At 41.4% G+C, this 16,240-nt stretch overlaps 1 protein-coding gene and 1 long non-coding RNA gene across 15 annotated transcripts in view; one reads left to right on the top strand and one right to left on the bottom strand.

Annotated features, from left to right (window-relative positions):
• LOC122232502 overlaps positions 1-15,671 on the bottom strand; it is a 52,366-nt gene extending 36,695 nt beyond the window's left edge. Inside the window, exons 1-2 of one of the 2 annotated variants that reach the window (XR_006209822.1) lie at positions 15,445-15,671; positions 6,480-6,544 (exon numbers count right to left, since the gene is read on the bottom strand). This is a non-coding gene — a long non-coding RNA (uncharacterized LOC122232502). The remainder of the gene's footprint in view (positions 1-6,479; positions 6,545-15,444) is intronic. The other variant, XR_006209821.1, reaches the window with a different exon arrangement.
• CLIP1 (CAP-Gly domain containing linker protein 1) overlaps positions 1-16,240 on the top strand; it is a 124,487-nt gene that overhangs the window by 4,241 nt on the left and 104,006 nt on the right. Inside the window, exon 1 of one of the 13 annotated variants that reach the window (XM_042961894.1) lies at positions 15,714-15,795. The exons of 10 other annotated variants lie outside the window; for them this stretch is intronic. The gene's annotated coding sequence lies outside the window, so the exon portion shown is untranslated. 2 more of the 13 variants (XM_042961895.1, XM_042961896.1) reach the window with 2 other exon arrangements.

Here is a 16,240-nt window from a genome sequence, read left to right on the forward strand (position 1 = left end):
TTGAGGGAAGGGCACAGTAGGAAGAGGAGTAGTAAGTGCAAAGGTCCTGAGGTGGGAGTTTGGGAGGGGGCAGGTAATTTAAGACTATATAGGTTATAGTCCTTAAAATATGTGTTTATTAAAATACTTTAAAATAGTGAAAGATACAGGTTAATAACATGTTATTGGTTTTGTTGAAGCAAAAGTTAAATATGAGGGAACTGAGGCTCAAAGAATTTTACTAATTTGTCTAAAATGCCACACAGCCAGTGAGTACAGAGCTAGAAATTGAACCCTACTTGATGGTATTTTATTTATTTATTTATTTATTTATTTATTTTTTTTAACATTTATTTATTTTTGAGACAGAGAGAGACAGAGCATGAACAGGGGAGAGGCAGAGAGAGAGGGAGACACAGAACCGGAAGCAGGCTCCAGGCTCCGAGCTTTCAGCCCAGAGCCCGATGCAGGGGTCGAACTCACGGACCGTGAGGTCGTGACCTGAGCTGAAGTCGGATGCTTAACCGACTGAGCCACCCAGGCGCCCCTACTTGATGGTATTTTAAGCAATGTGCAGAGTTTGTTGGCTGTGGCACCTTAAATGGCTGGCAGGCCAGACCAGTACTTGATGTTCAGCCTTGCTAGTGAGTGTGTATACTTTGCTATTTGTATGCAGGATCTTTGCTCAACCCTGGGAGGCCTTGTAACTGGCATTGCATATATAGCTTTTTCCTGGAATTGTGCTCCTGGCAGCAAAGCCTTCCTTTTTAGTCTTAAAAGTTTCATGTTCAAAATCTCTGTTTAATACAAACCTTCATGTAAGTCTCTTCAATCTTAATTGGAAAGTATTGTCCGTATTTCTCTGGATATGAATTTTTTAGGTAACTACTTAGGGGGGCTTTAAACTATTACAGTATCTTACATATTTTTAATATACATAGTGTATGTTTCCCATGTAGATGTAACTCAGAGAATCCATATGCTTTAAATCAGCATTTGAGTTACAATGCTCTTTTAAGGGAAAACATATTGACTGATGGTACTACACAAGAATTTCAAGTAAGAGTGACCTCTTCAGATTTCAATCAGGGGAACAGAGGATTTTTTTTTTTTTTTTTTTTTTTTTTAAAGTTTGGCAGATAGTAATTAACCAACCTTGAATTTGGCTAGGACATCTGGGTTAATATCCTGGTCCTGGCACCAAGTACCAAGGAATCTTGGCCACAATTAGTAAAGAGCTTTTTTTTTTTTTTTTTTTTTTTTAAATCTCCATCTGGCACTTCCAGAAGGACACATTCCACTAGCACTAACTCAATGGGTGGGTCTGGTTTTTAATTGTCTATCTTAAGTGGTTCAGCAACAAAATCTTAAAAGTCTTCTTCGTAAAATCTTTGAAAAGAGGAAGTAGCCCCATTACAGATCCATAGTTGCAACTCTCTTGGGTATCTCTTTCCCTGGGGAAATGTATTCTCTACCTCTTCTCCAGAATCATAATGAAAGTATAGATATTTTGCTGCCCTAATGTTTTATGTAAGGCTAAGGTCTAATATACTTGTGATTTGAATTAAGTGGTTTGATATTTGTATTCTCTTTTGCTTACTTATATCTGAGTATAGCTTGGATAAGAGCCCAGTTTTAACTCTGCCCGTTTTTTACAATTAAAATTGCCGAGTCCTTGATTTAGTCTCTGAAGTTAAAGGCCTGAAGACCCAGATGTTCGGTGTGCAAATCATTTAAAATCTGGGCTCGATACCTAAAGGGATGGCAACTTTAATGAGTTTTTTCCCCCGGATTCTACAAATCCCTTGTCATGTAGGATTTATATTACTATTTTACTATTTTACGCTGAAATATTTGGCATATTTTTCCCCCTCTCCTCTCAGGAAAGGTAAGAGATATTGGAATATTTCCCTAAAAATCTTTTAACCAAATCTTTTGACCTCCTGCCTTCTCTGCCTTAACTGATTTACTCCTCTAAGAATGATTTCTTATTGGAGACATTATGTTCTAATACCTTAGGGCAGGAAGGATCCTATTGAGACTTTTCCAGACTGTAGAATAAATAAACTTTATAGGCTTGGTAATTTTTTTATGGCCTGAGTGAAAGAAAACTATTATCACTAAGTATCTTTCACACATGAGTGACTAGAAAAAACGTGTGTGTATCATGAAACCATATTGCTGATTTCTGTTGTAGGGCATATATGGCTTACCTAGGCTGTTACATTGAGAAGCTATTATCAGCGTCAACTTTAGATTTTAGAAAAAAGTTTTGTAAACATTTATAATCACAGTGAAGTGATTATTTTTCGGATATTCTCAGGTATATTTCCGTATATACCGGTTTTAAAATGGTCCTTAACATTTTAATAATATATATTGTCTTCTAATATGTGGATTCAACGCGTAACGTATAAAACAAACACATAATACAAAAACACAGAAAAAAGCAAATTACCTAGAATCCTACTGCCCAGAGAAAATCATTTCAGTATTTTAGAGTCTGTCCTTCCATCTTTTATCTTAAAATTTTTTTTTATTTAAAGATTTTATTTTTGAGTAATTGCTGCACTCAAGATGGAGCTCAAACTCAAAACCCCGAGATCAAGAGCCACATACACACCCTCCCCCCGCGTTTTTTTAATACTTAGAAAAGTATGTCTGGATTTATATTACTATTTTTAAGTCATTAGAAGTGTAATATTTTCACTGGAAGCACTCTCAACAAACCAGCATGGGGAATCAGAACTACAGTGAAAAAGTTTGAGGTCCTGGATTTGCTTCAGCCCCAGCTTGGGCAAGTTGCTTAGCCTTTCTCTATATGCTTGTTGCTCTGTAAAATGGGGGTGACACTTGTCCTGGCCACCCTAGGGGTTTCCTGTATTGATGCAAGGGATTTGGCTTTGTTGAACTGGAGAGCTCTAGATAACCTTGTCAGGGGGTAACAGTAGTGCAGAGGGAGTTCGTGCTTTCAAATACCAAACTGGCCAGGGAACATCAAAAAGGCCAGTCCTGTATTGCTGCTTGTCTGTTTTGTTTTGTTTTGTGCATGGTTAGGTTTATAAAAAAGCTTTTCAGGTAGATGTGACTAATAGAAAGTGTCCTGTGGGGTGGCAGAGAGCCCCAGAAATGCCCGTTCATCAAACATGTGTTGAGTGCTCTGAAGGCCCTGCTGGGTACAAGCAGCTCTGTGTCTTGCAAGGTGAGACCGCTACTGTGGGTGAGATGGGACGGGACCCTGGAAGACGATCAGTTCATTTGGCTTGAGGGTGTGTGTATGGGAGGGAATCCAGGAAGGCTTCCCAAGTAGGAATTAGCGCTTGTGTTTGGCATTGATGGAAATCTGGGGTTTCGAGGCAGAGGTAGTTTAGGTAAGACATTCTAGGCCAGATTGGCATAAAGGTAGCATGTTGAGATAGGAACAGATAGCCTATTGCTCTCTATTTTGAGGGCAAGTAACAGAAAATAAAACTAAGGAGTTTGAGTTTATATCAAGGAAAGGCCTCTCTGCCCTGATGAGGAGTTCATCCTGTTGGTCTTTAGCATTTTCTAATCACTGAGTTGTCTGTGAGTCTTTTTTCTGTTGTTTGGTCAAAAATACCCGGTTGTAGGTGATAAACGGGAAAATCTGCTGGGTAAACGATCTTTGTGCAGATCGTGCAACTATCACCACGATCAATTTTAGTATATTTTCTTTCTACCAAGAAGGAACCCTGTACCACCAGCCCTACTCTCTTTCTATAGACTTGCCTATTCTGGACATTTCACGTAAATGGAATCCTACAGTGTGACTGACTCATTCCACTTAGCAGAATGTTTTCAGAGTTCATCTGTGTTGTACCCGTATCAATACTTTATCCTTTTTCGGGTTAAATTATATTCCATTGCATGGATATACCACATTTTGTTGTTCATCAGCTCATGAACATGTCGGTTTCCACTTTTTGCCTATTACGAATAATGCTGTTCTGAACATCAGTGTATAAGTTTGTGAGTGGACATATGTTTTCATTTATCTTGGGTATATACCTAGGAGTGGAATTGCTGGTTCATATGGGAGCTCTACCTTTTGAGGAACCACGAACTGTTCTCTAAAGTAGCATCATCAATGAATGAGGTTCCATTTTTTCCACATCCTTGCCAATTCATGGTTTTTTGTTTTGTTTTGATTACAGTCATTCTCGTGAGGGTGAAATGTGGTATCTCATTGTTATTTTGATTTGCATTTGCCTCATGGCTAGTGATGTTGAACACCTTTGCATGTGCTTATTGGGCATTTGGGCAATTGTTTGGAGAATATACCAATTATCTTTTATTTTGGCTTTCAGAATTTAAGTGTAAAAGTAAAGTGCAGAACAATAGTATGTTACTGTTTAGCATGAAAGTGTACAGAAGAATGCCAAGTATCTTTTTTCCCCCCAGTTGTTTTTATTGTGGTAAAATACCTGTGATGTAAACTTTACCATCTTAGCCATTTTTAAGTTTACAGTTTGTGTACATGAAGTACATTAGTGTTGTTGTGCAGCCATTAACCACCATCCTTTTCCAGAACTCTGTTCATCTTGCAAAAGTGAAACTCCAGTAAACACTAAATCTCCATTCCCCTTCTCCCTGGCAACCGTCATTCTACCTTCTGTCTATATGACTTTTTTTAATAAAAAAATTTTTTTAAGTTTATTGTGTGTGTGAAAGAGAGAGAGAGAGAGAGAGAGTGAGAGAGTCCAAAGTAGGCTTCACGCGCTGTCAGTGCAGAGCCTGAATTGGGGCTGGAACTCATGAACTGTGAGATCATAACCTGAGCTGAGGTCAAGAGTTGGACACTTAACTGATTGAGCCACCCAGTCACCCCTCTGTGACTTTAAGTACCTTATATAAGTGGAATCACAAAGTATTTGTCTTTTTGTGAGTGACATATTTCACTTAGCCTAATGTCCTCAAGGTTCATCCATGTTATAGCAGATGTCAGAATCTCTTTCCTTTTTAAGGCTGAATAATATCCGTTATATGTATAGACCATATTTTGCTAATCCATTCATCTGTCAATAGGTGCTTGGATTGCTTCTGTGTTTCAGCTGTTATGCTTATTGCTGTGAATGGGGGTGTACAAACACTGCTTTGAGGCCTTGCTTTCAGTTCTTTTGGATAAATACCCAGAAGTAGAATTGCTGGATCGTATGGTAATTGTTTTCAATTTTTTGAGGAACCACCGTACTGTTTTCCACAGAGGCCGCACAATTTTGTATTCCCACCAGCAGTGCGCAGGGTTCCAATTTTTCCACATCATTACCGACACTTGTTATTTTCTAATTTTTTGGTGGTAGTCATCGTAATGGATATGAGGTGGGTCTCCCTGTAATTCTGATTGACATTTCCCTAAAGATTCGTGATGTTGAGCATCTCTTCATATGCCTATAGGCCATCTGTGTGTCTTTGAACAAATGCGTATTCAAGTCCTTTGCCCGGTTTGGAATTGGGTTTTTATTGTTGTGGAGTTTGCCAATTATCTTTAAATTTACGTACCCGTCAGTCACTTACTGAGTACCTGCTGTGGTGAGGCACTACCCAGATGTTGGAGACACAAAGTTGAGTGAAACAGGCACACCGTCTGCTCTGGGGGAACCCAGAAGTGGTAATGGAAGTCGGGTCACGAACAAGAATTCAGCCCTTTTGCCTGACAAGAGACCCTGGCTCTGTTACTTTATGGAAGACCTTCTACAAAGTGCTTAACCTTCTGGAGCTCAGTGTTCTCATCTGTAAATGGGGGATAATAGCCACTTCGTGTAGTAGTTGCCGTGCAGATTCAATGAATTAACGTGTGTAAAACTCACTGAATGTTAGAAGTCTTCTTCCCCTTCCCTTCGGGCCGTTGTGTCTTCCTGGCTGCTCATTGCACAGAAAGGGGGAAAGACCCACACCTACCAGTGTGGAAAATTAAAACCTTTGTTCCTGGCCATGTTTTCGGAAGTTAATTTGAGTAGGAGTGTCTTGCCATTATTAAAGGGCACATTTTTAACGAACAGTTGTCACTGAAAAACTTGTAATTTATGAGGAGTTAAATATTCAGCATGGAAAAGCATCTCTTCCTCATGTCAGAACTTGTGCCTTTTGCCAAGTTTCAGGCAAATTTGTATATTTGTATATTTGTGATGTTTGTCAGTTTTATATTTGTATATTTGTCAGTTTTATTTCCCAGAGTTTAATTAAAGGTGTGTGTGTTTATTTTAAGATTTTATTTTTAAGTAATCTCTGTACCCCACATGGGGCTCGAACCCACAACCCTGAGATCAAGAGTCTCTTGCTCTGCTGACTGAGCCAGCCAGGCACCCCAAAGGTGGGATTTTTCCTTCTCAGGTCTGATAGAACCTGCTGTGTGTCTCTGTGGAAGATTACCTAAGCATGGAAAAATAACCAACAATGAGGCTGGTGTTCAGATCCAAATGAAACCATGTCTTAGTCTCTGTTTACTGCATCTAGGATGGTTGTACAGAAAAGCAACTTACGGATTCGGGAGGAAAATTAGTAGAGTTGTATCTTCTCTTGAAATAGCCAGGTATCCCTCAGTACTCTGAAAATAGGAATGTGATTTTTTTTTTTCCATTGAATCCAAAGACCTATAGCAAATGTTAAACTTGCTTATTTGCAGAGTAAAAACAAGAGAGGTTTTTATAAAGAGAGAAAAAAAACCCAAGTAAGCAAGTCATTGTTTTGTGAGTTAACCTTTGTGCCGTTTTCTTGTTCAGAACAAACAGCTGGTATGTGTTTGCTTTTAGTATGGGCAATGTTAGACTGTTTAAGGGCAAGCAACAGTATTTATTCCTTTGTGAAAATTGGAAAGGGACACCAGTTTTAACTTGGCTGGGGATTGACTCATCTCATTACTGTATATAACAGATCAGAGATTTTATTCATCAGTACACTTGAGGGGCAGGAGTCTTTAATATGGAGATTGAGGTTTATGTTCTAAACTGTTAAGTGACCTTAACAAGTGATTTCACAGGGCACTTGGGTGATTCTGTCCGTTGAGTGTCCGACTTCAGCTCAGGTCATGATCTCACGGTTCATGGGTTCGAGCCCCGCATCAGGCTCTGTGCTACCAGCTCGGAGCCTAGAGCCCGCTTCGGTTTCTGTGTCTCCCTCTCTTTCTGCCCCTCCCCCACTCACACTCTGTCTCTGTTTTTCTCAAAAATAAGTAAATGTTCAAAAAAAAAGTAATTTCACTTTTTAGAATCCATTTCCTCAGTGGTAAAATGAGGAAGTTGAACTAGATTGCTAAGGTCTCTTCTGATGCTAAAATTTTATGGTGCTATATTAAGCACATTTGCTCCTTTTGACACATTAGTATAATTGACTGCTCTCGACCTATTAAGTTCTTCTGGGAGATACCAACCAGGCCTGGTAATTTTTGTCCCTTTGAAGATCTGCCTCTAAGCTGGTGGTATTAGAGTTACAGAGTCATAGGAATTTTGTAGAAACTTGTGTAAATGAGAATAGCTTAATTTATTCAGCTTTCCGTGTTCCCTTTTTAAAAAAAATTCTTTTGCAGATGGAAGAACTTTGGGAGGCTGCTTATTTTCTGTTTAAGTAGCAAGAACGTAAATCTTCATTCAAACTGAGCTGTGTAAAGGCATTCGTAATTACAGGCGGTTGCATCATGGCACAGAGTTTCATCTTCTAGAAAAATCACCTAATGCTCCAGATCTCTTTGCCTTGGTTGGATTTCATACCCTTCCTTCTCCTTTTTAAAACTGCTATAGACTGTGAAGTTCTGGGCGCCACTGTATTGTGCCCTATTTCATACGTTGAGTCTTAAAAATACACACTTTTTAAGCACAGAATAATTTTTGAAATGGTCATGTCTGTCTATCGATACCCTGTTCTGACTTCATTCAGCAGACATCCTGAACTGAGTCTTGAATCGCTTATATTCTACTTCTGACTTTGATAGAGAGATGTGGTAAACGTTTCTGCATTAGTATCTTATTGTATGATCCTCTCAAACCAACACTTGAGATTGGTAGACTGATTTCATAAATTGCTTTGTAAGGCCTCTACCAGTTAGAGATTGGAAGTACAACTTCCTTATGGCACCTTTTGAATTAAGGCATCAATGAATCTTCTGACCCTTCCTAAAGGACCCTGTGTCCTTTAGTGTCTAAATGTGCTTTTCACATTGATCAACAAACAGTGACTACGCTATTTACTTATCTTTTATCTCTTGTACTCTATCCTTGCTAGAGATATGCACTTTGTGTTTTGAATCTTTATGCTAATTTTAAAGCTGTCTGACTCTGGCTTATTGAAAAAGTTAGGTGTTGTGTATTTTGTTTTCTCTAAGTCTTAGGCTCATGCTACTATATATTAATCATTTTTTTGTACCGTGTCTCAGTATTTCATGATATTCTGTGAAGAACACCACTGTTTTCAGAGGCTCTGGCCTCCTGAGCAAATTTGAGACCTTGCTCCACCCTTTTAGGCATATGCCTTGGAAAGACAGAGTCAGCTCTCAGGGAGATGGATTCTCTTTCTTTTCTTTCCACTTCGGAAAATTGTTCTCTTCTCGCGTGTATTAATTTCTGACAGGGCTGCATGGCCTTTTCTCCTGGCTGGTGTTTTCATTATTCCCGAGTCTTTTAATCCTCCGCTGGAGATGGCGGGCTCGACAGAGGGGCGGTTTGGAGCGTCCCTGTCATCGCAGGCACCAGCCTCCATAGACTTACGTCTCAGGTTTAAGATCCTGTTGGCCGTTAGGCCAGCCAGCTGGTTGCTGCTGAAACCAAATGGCTCCAGAACCCTGCTTGCTCTTCTCTCTAGTTTACCTCACTTGTTACTGCACTGATTTGAAGCAGTGGGTCTTCTGTGGCCTGTGCCCTCAACTGTGTTTGGTGACACCTTGCACATTTTCCCTGTGCTCAAGGGGCAGGCTTCTGGGAGGCCGGAACCAATGAGGACTTCAGCAGCTCGTGTCACTCATCATCAGTTCATACTGACTCTCATGCGCTTGCTCGTGACATTCTGCTCTGGAGGAGATGCTCTCCGTCCCCTGACCAGCGTTGTGTGTCTTCATTCAGAAGATTAACAGAGTTTCTCAAAAGTGAAAATGTGAGAGATTTTTTAAATCTTTAAAAAAATTTTTTTAAATGTTTTTATTTATTTTTGAGACCGAGAGAGACAGAGCATGAGCAGGGGAGGGGCAGAGAGAGAGGGAGACACAGAATTGGAAGCAGGCTCCAGGCTCTGAGCTGTCAGCACAGAGCCCGACGTGGGGCTCGAACTCATGGACTGTTAAATCATGATCTGAGCCGAAGTCAGACGCCTAACCGACTGAGCCACCCAGGCGCCTCTGGATCTTAAATCTTAAACTATAGCCGCTAGACTGTTTCAAAGTCAGACAGTTTACTAAAGGTGAGGGGGAAATAAAATACCAGATTAGTAAGAAATGAGTAGCTGACGCTGCGGGTGCACCCTTACTTACTGCCCTGCGGTTTTGCCCTCCAGTCCCCGAGCCTCCCTTTCCGTGTGTTCCTACCGGCCGCTCCTTGCCTCTGCCTTGGTTTCCTGCCGTCCAGAGGGCAGCAAGCGCGGTGCTGTGCTGCTTCAGTAGAAAAATGCTCTCACTCCCTTCTTTGTACTTGAAATGCTGCTCCGGCCACATTGGCCTTAAACCTGCCAGTCAGTGATTCTCCGGTTCCTCTCGTGTATCTCGAGACACGCTTATTAAATTTTCATATGTAACTCAGTACTGTCTGTAGTGTCTGTGCTTTGCTTTGAGTTTTGTGTGGGTTATTTTCAAACTCGTAGTATTGAGCTATCAGGTTTGCTGGCCAGTGCCTCGTGCTATAAGCAAGACCTCTTTCTACGTTACGTATCCCCGGTCAAACATATTTTAAAGATCCTGTTACTGCAGATGCTTACCCCTCCTCTTAACGATAAAATTACTCAGTTTTATATTCAAGATTTTACATTTTTCCTTTTCCTCACATATGTTAGGAGTTAGGAAGGTGAATATTGCACACACGGGGAGATTTGGGGCACCTGGCAACTTTATTATCAGTGCCAAGAGGAAGGCTACTTACTTTGTATTTTGCCTTAAGCACGTATTCTAGACCTGTACAGTCCAGTAGCCACAAGCCACATAGGGCGGTTGGGCACTTGAAATGTGCTAAGTCCAAGCTGAGATGTGCTCTAAATATGAAAATACACAAAGGGTTTCAGAGACCTAGTAGGAAAAAAAGTAATGTGATACAGCCTATTAATAATGCTAATACTGATGACATTTTGAAAAATTATTTTGGATATATTTGGTTAAATAAAATATTTCAGCTGTTTTTAGTTTTCCAAATTCTGTTACTAGAAAATTGAAAATTATACATTTGTCTCACATTATACTTTTATCACACAGTGCTGGTCTAGAAAGTATGGTACTGTCAACATAGCTAATGATCTAACTTGATACTTAACAACTGTGATGTCCCACTCACTGGAGGAAGTAATCAAATAGTTTGTCCGTAGCGTTGTTGGGCTACTTTTAAAAGAAGCCCCTGGGCTGGGAAATTCTCTATTCCTGTCATCTTTGTCAAAGGCTTAGAGAAAGTGAGACAGAATCACTTGATGCTTTAGTTTGAAAACTGCAGTATCGCGTCATTTTACGGGTTCTTGTTTGGATGTTGAGTCAGTTCAGAACTTTTTTGTACTCTTACTGCGTACCGGGTACTTTCTTAGGTCCTTTGGATGCAAAGACAGATCTTACCCCTGACCATGAGGAACTTAGTCATCGCATGCTATGAGGACGAGACAGGAGTGTGATGCATCGTTCAGTAATAGAAGAGCTCCCAGTGGCTGGTGTAGTGCAGAGGAGGAGGCGGTAGGGCAGGGACAGTGGTCAGGAAGGACCCCACGAGGAGGTGATGCATCTGCTTGAATTCTTTTAGAGAACGTCCCAGAAGCCCTGCCCCAGGGGAATGCTCAGGGTGGTGCAAACACAGACCGTCCTTGGGGTGCGAGGCGTGACTGTGCAGTTCCCACCCCAAGAGTGTAAGCTCAGGTCAGCCAGGAAAGGAGATGTGTTGAATTGGCCCCACACAGGCCCATCAGCTTATTGATGGGGTTTTGATGGTCGTCTTCGCAGTCGAAATACTTGACCTTTCCTGTTTTACTCAAGAATTGAAGAAAATATGTAAATGTTCTTCAGTTTCATCTTCTCCAGTTTTTTTTCTGTACATAGATGTGAAGGTGAATGAAACTGAAATGGGGGAAAATCGAATGACTTGCCTTTCTTTGGTGGAAGTACGAACCGTTTGGAAAGCTACCAGAGTATTGTGTAAGCGTGTTCAGTGGCTGAAGCAGACCAGCTCAGGTTACACTGCATCTCCCGTGTTGGAGGTGGGGACAGCGAGTGACACAGCATACAACGGACACTTACATAACCATGACTCCAGGGGACAGGATTAAGCTGTGAATGGACCTCCCAAATTCCGGAATATGATATTAGAACACAGCCTTTGAATTTTTCTCTCAAGCTTGACTTGAAAGTGAGCTTCAGAAACCTATCAAACTAGACTTTCCATTACTCTCAGACGTTCTTTCCCCTTCCCTTCTGTTATTAAGTTTGTGAACTTTGATCATTTTAGAATTAAAAGGCAGCGCGGAAATCTCCGAGTGCAGCTGTCTCTAGGTAAGTCATGTAACTTGTCTGGTGCTGGGTTTCCTCCCCGTCCCCAGCAGAGCAGAGTTGAAACCTGGGTCTCCAGATGCCTCTGTCCTTAGCACGCAGCGGGTTTCCAGAGGCTCAGTGTCCGACTCCCTCTCCTGGCAGAGTAACCTCATTGCAGGTTCTTCAGCTCTCCTTTGCCTCCTGACTTCCGATTTCCAGAGTTAGTAAATAACTTGTGGGGCGAAGTGCGCCTGGAGGGGACCAGGTGCAGCATGGGATGTGATTTGCCGGGGAAGACACGATGCCCTCCTGGAGGGTGCCAGGCGTGCCGAGCTTGCGGGAGCCGATCTTATCAGAGGAGGCTTCTCTTCACAGGTGGCAGGGTACTCTTACTTTGGCAAAGTTACAGCCACTGTGGCTTTCCTTTCACTTTGGATCCTTGCCCTTTCACTTAGGGAGTTTGGATTTGAAATCCAAAATAGTCAAACCACAAAAGGGTGGGGTTGGAAATGGGTTTTACTTAGTAACCTCCAGTTCTAACTGAGGATACTGAGGTCTGGAAAGGGGTTAAATGCTAGTGCAAGGTCATCCAGCTGGGACGGAATCCACGTGTTAATTTCCCAGTCTCTCGGTTGATACTTTTATTTTTTTAAGTCATAACATTTTTTATAGCAGTAAATAAAAACAACAATAAAACAAAAATGAGTAAACTAAGCCTTAAAAGAATCAGAGAATTATGAAGAACATTATTGCTTTCATTTGAACATGGTTTATACCATGCTTATTTTTGGGAATTGCTTATTTTAAGGAGTCTCTTGTTTCTGTAAATTGCTTAAGCTTTTTTTAGGTTATAAGGGAGAAGGCGGAGTTTAGACATTACTAAAATGCCTCCTATGATAAAAACTTTATATTATGGAGAATTTCAAATGTGCACAGAAGTAGAATACTGCTGTCATCTAACTGAACACGTTGTCAACTCATCAGTCGTAGCTCACATAACTTTTAGCGTGCTATAGTCAGACTTGTGTATTTTTTACACCTATTTTGCCCTTGCCAGTAAAATGTCTTTTTGCTTTTAAGAAAATATGGTACTTTTATTTATTATTCATAGAATTATGCTCTTGTGGTGTGAAATATTTCTGTCTCAAGTGCTTATCCTAAAAATGTTTAGAGAGAGCATGCTTGCCAATGGGAGGGGGCAGAGAGAGGGGGAGACAGAGAATCCAAAGCAGGCTCCATGCTGTCAGCACAGACCCCAACATGGGGCTCTAGCCCACAAACTGTGAGATCATGACCTGAGCTGAAGTCAGTTGCTCAATCGACTGAGCCACCCAGGCACTGTATCCTAAAAATTTCTTTGAGTTGACTTGGTCGAGATGATTCTAAAGCAGAGTTTTTATCTTTGTTACCACATTAAGAAGAGCTAACTTCTGTGACAGACCCCATTAATTTTAGTAATTAGGTAGAAGGTTTTTTAAAAAAAATATTTATTTTTAAAGACTAGTTAAGTTTATCCATTTATTTTGAGAGAGAGAGAGAGAGAGAGAGTGAGTGTGAGCAGGGGAGTGCAGAAAGAGAGAGAATCCCAAGCAGGCTCCCTGCCATCAGCCCAGTGTGGGGCTTGAACTCACGAACTGTGAGATCATGACCCGAGTCAAAACCAAGCATCAGATGCCCAACTGACCGAGCCACCTGGGCGCCCCAATGTTTATTTTTGAGAAAGAGAGGGGAGGGGGGAGTAAGGGGGAGAGAGAGAAAGAGAGAGAGAAAATATGAGTGGGGGAAGGGCAGAGAGAGAGAGGGACAGAGGATCTGAAGCGGGCTCTGCTGACGGCCAGAGGTCCTGAGGTGGGGCTTGAAGTCAAAAACCACAAGATCATGACCTGAAGTCGCACACTCAACCAACTGAGGCACACAGGTGCTCCGAAACAGGTAGAAGTTCATTTTCAGTTATGGGAAAGTCCAGGGTGGGTTTTTACTGATGGGCGAACGGGAGAAGTGATTCAGAGATCCAGGCTTCTTCTGTGTTGTGACCCCACGATCCTCAGGCCATGCTTTTGTGGTTGCCCAGTTCGCCTCCATCAGGCCATCAGAGGGCCAGGATGGGGGACTGCATAGGGGAAGATAGTAGGGGCTAGGCCTAGGAGTGACCGATGGGCCACGTGTCTTCATAGCCCATTGGCTAGAACTCAGTCATGTGACCATGCTAGCTGCAAAGGGAGCTGGGAAATGTGGTCTGTGACTCCAGGAGGACAAATCAGCTTGGTGAACACCTAGCCACCGTGTGGGTGTGCATATGCACCTCTCATGCTGGCCCTGTGTGCTTCATTTATGTTCCTGTGTGGAAGCAGCACAGCAGAGTGTTTTCTTTGTGGTTCAAGCCATTTTACTGTGGCCTTAAAAATCATTAGTGTTTTTTCCTTCTCAAGAAATTACATCTATTCATTAAATAAAATTTGAGAAACCCAAGGAAACACAGAAAAGATACAAAAACTACCAATAATCCCATCACCTGGAGATGATTATTAATTCTTTGTTACATTTCCTTCCAATTCAAGAGTTTTTTTTTTTTTTTTAAGTTTGTTTATTTATTTTGAGAGAGGGAGGGAGGGAGGGAGGGAGAGAATTCCAAGCAGGCTTCATGCTCTCAGTACAGAGCCCAGTGTGGGGTTTTATCTCATGAACTGTGAGATCATGACCTGAGCTGAAATCAAGAGTCTAATGCTTTACTGACTCAGGCACCCAGGTGCCCCGAATTCAAGAGTTTTTAGCTGCTTAGAAATAACAGTTTATTTTTTTAACGTTTATTTTTGAGAGAGACAGAGCATGAGTGGGGAGGGGCAGAGAGCGAGGGAGACACAGAATCTGAAGCAAACTCTAGGCTCTGAGCTGTCAGCACTCAGGCTCAAACTCCTGAAACGTGAGATCATGACTGAAGCCAAAGTCAGATGCTCTACCAACTGAGCCACCCAGGCACCCCTAAATTTTTATTCTTTTTTTTTTAATGTTTTATTTATTTTTGAGAAAGACAAAGTGCAAGCTGGGGTGGGGGAGAGAGAGACAGAGACACAGAATCTGAAGCAGGCTCCAGGCTCTGAGCTGTCGGCACAGAGCCCGATGCAGGGCTGGAACACACAAGTGGTGAGATCATGACCTGAGCTGAAGTCGGACGCTTAACCGACTGGGTCACACAGGCTTTTTTTTTTTTTTTTTAAATACTAATTCTTACTTTGTGCTGACTTGTGAACTCTAAAATTCATCAGAGGGCGAAGCTACAACAGTTACCAATGGCCTGGCAATTTTGCCTTTTCTTAGCAAAAAATACACCATTGCAGAGCTGTGGTGAGGCTTTATTTACGCTTTTGGCATTTTCAAAATGAACTTCTAGGGGCGCCTGGGTGGCTCAGTCAGTTGAGTGTCCAACTTCTGCTCAGGTCATGATCTCATGGATAGTTAGTTTGAGCCCCGCATTGGGCTCTGTGCTGACAGCTCAGAGCCTGGAGCCTGCTTTGGATTCTGACTCCCTCTCTCTCTGCCCCTCCCCCTCTCATGCTCTGTCTGTGTCTCTCAAAAATAAATAAACGTTAAAAAAAAAAACAAACCCAAAATGAACTTCTAGTTTGCACATCATAATCTCCTCTTAGTGAATAGAGTAAAAATTGGGGCTGGTGAAGTTAGATTGTCAAGGCAGAAATAACATTTTAAGTTTATGATTTGCTTCCTACTCAGTTTTTAGAATTCTTAAGAACTGCTTAATTTTGCAGGAGAGAATACTAAGAAAAGGTGTTTGAAAATGAGCCAAAATTAAAACTTACCATCTTGAAGTATATATGAATGTGTTTCTGGTGCTGAGCTGAGAACTTGGGTGGATGTGCTTTTCTCTACGTACCTGCACTGTTTATCCTGGTCAGCAGTGCAGAAAGGTGTTACTCATCTGAGGTGGGAGAGCCCTCTGCATTTCTTGTCATCAGCTCCAGATTCAGGGATCTAGAACCTTCAGGGTTTTCTTTAAGGTGGTGAGGTTGCATCCTGGAGGTAGACCTACATCAGAATTCCTCTTTGTGATATCATCCTCATGACCTCACAGGCAGGGTTGCTCAAGATGTTTGTGCAACTTTTGGCAGGATATGAGCTGAGACCTGGCCCGATTCTACAGACACCATGAGGTACCAGATGGTCTCATATTGGTAGATGGTACTGACTTTCCTGCGACTTCTGTAGATTAAAAAAATAAAGACATTAGTGGTAGGCCCTCTATATTTTACTGAAGCTCTATAATGGTAAGAAAATCATTATTTTAAAATATCCTCTGGCAGGACATTTAAAAACAGAAAACTCAGTAGTAGAGCAGAAGGATTTTACTGTGAATGGGTATGTGGTTAATCAGTGGCTCTTTTTGCTATGTAATTTATCAGTTTTTCTGTTTCCTGCAAATAGTCCTGACATTTTTGTTGTTTTGAAAACTTGCCCTGATGCTGAAGATAGAAACAATTTGAAATGATTAGACTTGGTATAAATTATGACCGAGAGGCTTGCTTGAATTCAGACGCATCACAACAGAGAAGTTGTCATCATTTGTTTTTGAATATATTGTTTTGCTCTTTGTACTGG

This window comes from Panthera tigris, chromosome D3 (assembly GCF_018350195.1).
Source record: "Panthera tigris isolate Pti1 chromosome D3, P.tigris_Pti1_mat1.1, whole genome shotgun sequence".
Taxonomy (NCBI): Eukaryota; Metazoa; Chordata; class Mammalia; order Carnivora; family Felidae; genus Panthera; species Panthera tigris.